Here is a 7,145-nt window from a genome sequence, read left to right as displayed (position 1 = left end):
TGTAATTTCTGCGACCGAAAACATCGTTCCATCTTTTTTCAAAACGACTGCCTCCGCGGAATTTTTGGCGAATTTTTTTTTGCACGCGAAAAAAAAAGTTGGAACGATGTTTTTGATCGCAAAAATTACAGATTTGATCAAATTAAGTTCTGCAAAGTTCTAGAATCATCTAGACATCCTAACAAATCACTGGAAAGAAGAATCATCTTGATTGGTTGAGTTATGTCCGAGATCCATTGAGTTGAAGTTACCGTTCCAACTTTTTTGGAGCCTTGGCCCTGGAATGTTAAACTACTCATGTGAAAATTAAGATTTTCAATTTAAACTTTATAAACTAAATAAACTGCAAAAAGTTATAACAGTTTACTGTAAAATCATAATTGTTATGCGCCCTTTTTTCAAATGTCATATCATGATACCCTTATTAAAATAAATTTCAGAAATTTTCTTTGCTTAATAAGAACGTATTGTTTATCAAAGATACCGAAAATTACGATATTTTTATTGTTGGCTTTATTTGGCTATTTGTTTTTTTTGTGTTATTTCAGAAAAATACACTAATAAACATTTACTGGATTACTGGATGTTTTTTTTTTTTTAATTTTTAATTTAGTTTTGAAATTCGAATCATCAATCAAATTTAAAAATAAAAAAAAAACTGATTTTGGTAAAATTATGTTTATAAATAACAATTAATTCAAAAATCGGCAATTTTTTCGTCTTCCTATTTTGTCTGAATAGTCCTCATCAATACCTAATTCTTTGTCAAAGACGCCAAACCGAAAATAAACTTGCAGGTAATTGGACGGGCTTTCTGAAAAAAAAATAAAAAAACGAAAAATACACGCCATTTCTACAAGATTTTTCTATTTTTAAATTTAAAAGTTGAATTTAAGGAGATGTCACGATTTTTTACGTTCAAAATTTTTGAGGAAATAGCCTATGGCAGTATACTATGTCTCTCCTAAAAAAATACAAAAATCATTTACTAAAACTGTTTTTTTAATTGGTCTAAACGTCAACATTTTTAAAAGCCAATAGTGGGAATCGATTCCCCTGACAATTTTACATAAAAGTCTACATATTGACCATTGTCCTATGTCCAATCCTTGTCAATATAGCGGTTTTAAAAATAAAAATGTTGAAATGATAGGTTTTTTGGTGGTTTTTGGCAATTTCAATATGCCAGACCTGATTTTTCAGTCTAATATAATATTTTTACCGGAAATCACGTCCAATTTCCCATAAGTTTTTATGCTTAGTGTATTTTTTTTGTCGAAAAAATCTTAATTATGTTCAAAAGATTATTTTTTCACGATAAGCACAATTTTGCTGATGGCAAACTTAACAGTTTAGTATTCCTTAATGTACAAAAGTGTTCAAATTTCGCAATAAATTAAAAAAATGAGAAAAATCATAGGTTTTTTTTTGGTCTTGATTGCCAAATTTTAAATAACCTCAGCTGATAAGCATACACTCAAAATCTTTCTCACATTAGCGAAATTCTATAATTGTTCACTTGAAACTAGGTTGAACAGCTCTCATCGCGAAACCCCCGCAAAATAGTTCTCACAAGTTTCGATTAATTGGAAGAATTTCCTCATCAAAACAGTTTTCCCTTCTTCCTACACACTTTCGGTTACGAATTTTCTCCCCCTTTCATCCCCAAAACAATCGCGGCATCCTCCCTCCGGCAGTGCTTTACTGTTGTATGTGCTAATAGTTGGCATAACCTTTTTTTTTTCGATCTCCGCGCGCCGCGATTCTTTTTTCGGCTCAAAACAAACCTGCCAACGTGCGCGAGAGTGAGAAGTGTGAGGTGTGAGATCCGACCTGCTGAAACTGAGGCTGGCTGGCGCGTGAAATCAAAGCCCAGGTGATTAACCGTTGCCGCGCTGCACTGAATGATGAATGATGAGAGATGATTATGATGACGATTTAATGATGCCGTGGATGCTGGCCATGTTTGCGATCGAATCGGACGTTTATTTTTCATGTAAGGTGTGTGTGTGTGCGTTTGGATTTCGTTGATTTTCACAGCAATTTTTGCCGTCAGTTTTGTTTTCCAGAAACAACCTTAACAATCGTGCTTCGTTTTTGTAGTGTATTATTATGTAATCTCTAGTAGCTTTATACCAAATAAATGAACAAATCATTTAATTTAAATTTTGTGTTAAAAGTCCCTTGTGAGCAACTCTCTACTAAATCGGTAGATTTCGACCATTTTTATTTTTTGTATTTTTTTATTTGGCTCAAACTTTGTGGGGGCCTTCCCTATGACCAAAGAAGCTTTTTTGTGTCATTGGTTCACCCATACAATCTCAGCAACTAATTAACCGATTTTCTACGTTAAAACATGAAACATTCGTGAAATTTTACGATCTTTTCGAAAAAAACTTTTTTGAAAAAAATGAAATCTAGACTATCATTTTAAATGGGCGTAATATTCAATGTTTGGCCCTTTTAAAATTTTAGTCTTGATTTTTTTTATGTTACATGTTTTAACAATGAAAATCGGACCATTAGTTGCTGAGATATCGACATTAGAAAATGGTGGGTTGTTTTGGTGAGACTTAGAAAACATCAATTTTCGTAATTCATTTTCTTAAAGCGGTTCTATCTCAGCAACCTGAGGTCCTATCTTCAATGTCTCTTATACAATTCTATAGCTAATTTTCTGAACTTTTCAAAAAAAATATTTTTAGAAATGGTCACTTATGCTCACTATTTTTAAAAATCGAAAAACTGCAAATATTTCACTAAAATCAAACTTTCGGTAGCTATATCTTGAAAACAGAGCCCTTTATCAAAAAATCTGTAAAGTACTTTTCGATTGGAAATTCAATTTTACATTAGGTCATTAAATTTCGATTTTTTCCAAAAATCACTATTTTTTCAAAAATTCATAACTCGGCGGCAGACCATGTTTCTCTATGGCTCAAAAGTTGCGGGTTTTTGTCCCCCAAAACACATAAATAAATCTCGAAAATAAAAAAATACGTATTTTGGGAAATTGATTTTTTGTAAAACAAAAGTTGATTAAGAAATCTGCATTTTTTTTCCGTGTACCGTAAAACGGGGTGACTTTGATAGGTTTGCGATTTTTCCGCAAAATGAAGAGTACTATTAAAATACCTAAGGAATGGTTTAGAAACATACTGACCGTGGTAGAGAAGTGTCCAAAGTACCTCAAGAAGAACTTTTCATTACATTTTGAGAGGTTTAAAAAGTTAGTTAACTATAGTTAAGAAAATGTTGATGAAAGTCATTATTTTAAACTTCTCAAAGTGTCATGATTTTCTCAATGAACATGATTTTTAATCGGTAAAAGGAATGCATTTTTGGATTCTTTGGACAATTTTCCACTAAGAGAAGGTTAAAAAAGTTTGTAAATAATAAATAATATGTGTTTTTGAAACACAACTAAAAAAAAATCTCCAAATTTATAGGCAATTTCAGTTGAACAAATCTCATGTAAAATGTGAAAACTTGTGATTCGTGCTTCGAATTCAGTAAAAAATGCAATATAAATCGATAATTTTATAAACAAAACTAGTTTTAACAAATTTCAGGCAAAATTCCGACCTTTTAACAATTTTACCTAAAATTTATATGTATTTTGCTAAAAAGCTAATACTTAACTAAATATAAACATTGATTTTTTTTCTTAAAAACTATATCAGCGACTTTAGTGATGGTACATTTAGCGTACAAATAAAATTTGAACATCTTAAATATGATTTTAACAAGAAAACCCATGACTATCAAAATCACCCCGGAATTAAAACTAATAATTTTTAACGTAACTTTTTTTGCTAAACATTAATGAAAAAACTTTTTTTCCGAAATAGTGCATGGACTTTGTGTGTTCTACCCCAGCACATGTTTTAAAAATTATAATGAGACTTGTATGGGTGAACAATGACACAAAAAAGCTTCTTTGGTCATAGGGAAGGCCCCACAAAGTTTGAGCCAAATAAAAAAATCCAAATAAAATCTGGTAGAGAATTGCTCTGGTTCGATTTCCGTAATCGACATCGGTTACGACATATCTGTCCTTTTTGCTGAATTTAAGTGCCATAAAGGGTGTTAACCTCAAGGTTATTGTATTAAACTATCTTTAAAATCTCATATATCACTCTAAAAAATCAAACAATTGCACTTTAGCAGAAGCATTACGCGGCCTGTATGTTCAGCTAGCAGCACTATGTGCATAAGGAAACAAAACCAAACAACTTTACCTATGCAATTGTTTCACTTTTGTCGTTAATCATTACATCATAATGCCACTAAACGACCTGGTGTGTGTCTTTTTTCATACAACAAAGTCATTGGGTGAAAAAAAAGCTAGCTACACGTGCAATGAGCGTTTGCATGCTTCAACTCCATAGCATTTTTTCAACATATTTTTTGTGTTGCTGAAGAATCTAACGTCCACCTTAAGGGGGGTAGCTTCGTTCGTAACGTGTGCCCCGTACGAACAATCCAACAATTCCCCCCCGGGCGGCCCATAACCGACCCAGCAACGACAACAACAGCTCTACGATGTGTATAATACCAATGCCCAGCGGAGCTAATTGGAATTTAATTTGTACTATTATTGTCACTTTCGCTTATTTCTCTCTCCGGCAGCATCGTCATCGCCGACTTTTGTGGAGTCTCGGTTGCGTTGCGTTGCGATTCCAAGCTCCGATGAATCATCAGTCTCAAGTCTCTGAAGTTGAGCTGCTGAGCCCTGACGAACCGGCTGAGATGATCCAGCAAGATACGGATTTTAGCGCTGTTTGCTAATAGCTCGTGTTCGATCGATCGACTCAGCTGATGTAAGGGCTTTTTGCTGTAACGTAAGATTGCGATTGAGATCATTTGTTGCTGCGAGGTTTAAAGTCGGGAAGAAGATACATTTTATTCGAGGTGGAATAGTGCGAAAATCAAAAAGTGCATCGTGGATAGTGGGTGAATTGTATATTAGGGAACTTTGGCACAAACGCACTTGCTCTTAAGTAACTTGAGGATAAATCAATTACACCTAAAATACAGAACAATTGAAAATCGTCTTGGGAGCTCGTTTTTTAACAATGTTTTTCTGAACGATTTGGTGTCTTCAGGAAACATGTAGTCTATGATTAGGACTATTCAGAAGAATGTCTATTTTTTATTTTCAAAAAATTCTTCATAATTTATATGGGACCGAAAAAGCATCTTTTGTGCAAATTGTAATACGAAAGTTATGATTTTTGCCTTTCTTACTAAAGAAAGGTATAGGTTTTACTTTAAGGATGGACGTCATTTCCAGCTTCGTAAATATCTCGATTCAGCATGAATTTTAATCGGAAAAATCGTCAAAAAATCACACTGCATCGATTTTCGACGCTCTATCGATTCACCTTGACAGAACTCGTCTATCTCGAACCCTCGAATTTTGAGAAAATAAATTCCGTGGAGGTCGAGTGATGTTCGTATGTGGTAAAATTTTGCAAAATTTTGTGTCGCGCCGTTCTCAGCTCCCATATATCCGATTTCGATTCTTCTGAATGCAGATGAAAGCTAGTGTGCTGAACCTGGGCGAGTTGCCGCGCAAATTTCGAAATATCCATCTGTTTTCGGATGCGGCCAGACTTTTCAACAAAATACACAGTTTTCAAATGAAAATATGGTCAAATTTTTTCATTTTCATATCTTTTATTTATCTCAAAAATTGCATTTTTCGAGCTCTACAACCTCCCAAATTTTCATCCAGATTCATAATATGGTTCTGGAGTTAGAGCCGTTTGATTAACCTACCATAAGAAAAAAAATCCCTAAAAAAAGGTAAAAGCCCACCTGGTGACCTTCGCCAACATTTTTCATTTCTGATTTTATCCGAAATTTCTTTCTACATTCATAGTACAGACCATGAGTGAGCATCTGAAACAAATTCGACATCGATCGGCAATCCCGATCAATTTTTAGAACGATTTACTTTTTGCCTTTCTTACTAAAGAAAGGTATAGGTTTTACTTTAAGGCAGGACGTCATTTCCATCTTCGTAAATATGTCGATTCAGCATGAATTTTAATCGGAAAAATCGTCAAAAAATCACACTGCATCGATTTTCGACGCTTCGTCGCCAAGTCGACAAGTTGTCAAGTTGAGCTTCGAATACTGGCGCGAGAATGCTGGCGCATATATTTTGTGGCTCGACTTATACTCGTTTTGTAGTAGCTTGTCTACCGATGTTTCCTACAACATGTAAGATATCGTAGCTTTTCGGTTTCTTTTGCCCTGTCCGTTTTTGCATAACTGTCCAATGTTTATGCAAAAACTTGTGTGACATAGGACATTCATCCGGCTACAATCAATTTGTTTCCCGTGCGCTCCTAAAATCGCCTAAATGTAGACTTAATTTTCGTAAGTTTATTTAACAGGGTTCATTGGATTCCAATAGGAGCTTTCCAAGCTTTTCATCGTTTATATCGTTTTCAAAGTTTTCAATGCTGGCGACGCCAATGGCTTTCTACCTAAGGTTCTCGCGATTGAGTGTGTAGTGGTGCGGTTGTTAAAAATAGCTATCTCTGACTCTGTCACTTTCGTAGAAGCTGAATGGTTTGCTTCCCTGCACCGTCCGGCACACGCGGTTCACTTGTACCTCGGTTTTGCTTGGCTTGGTGCGCTGGAACGATGAACCAAAATATTGCGCGTATTCCCGTAAAAGACACGCGGCATACCAGCCTCGAAACGACGCGCCGCACTTTCGGCAAATGCGCGCTGTCAAATTCCATACTGCGCGTTTTGTTTTTGTTGATCTTCTTCTTCGAATTGCATGTATGTTTTTTATTGCACCAAAAGTGCAAAAAATCGCTGGCAACAGTGTCTGCGGCACATTCTGAAATGCCGCGCGGCGTGTACCTTTGAAAGAAACGGACAATACCAACACACAAAAGGGCTCGTACCGAAGCAAAAAAAACAAAACCGCGGTGTACGTTGTCACTGGCGCATGGGAAGCTTGCTATAATCGCGTTTGTCATAAACGCTTGTTTGATTACAAACTTACAAACAAATTGTACGATTGAAAATATTCTTTTGGTGAAAATTGCGTTTTTTATTTCTTTTGGAAATCATATCATTTATAATACATTGCTTTCATCATAAGACTTTCTTTTGTG

Source organism: Culex pipiens, chromosome 3 (genome assembly GCF_016801865.2).
Source record: "Culex pipiens pallens isolate TS chromosome 3, TS_CPP_V2, whole genome shotgun sequence".
NCBI lineage: Eukaryota > Metazoa > Arthropoda > Insecta > Diptera > Culicidae > Culex > Culex pipiens.
This window is presented reverse-complemented; position numbering follows the sequence as displayed.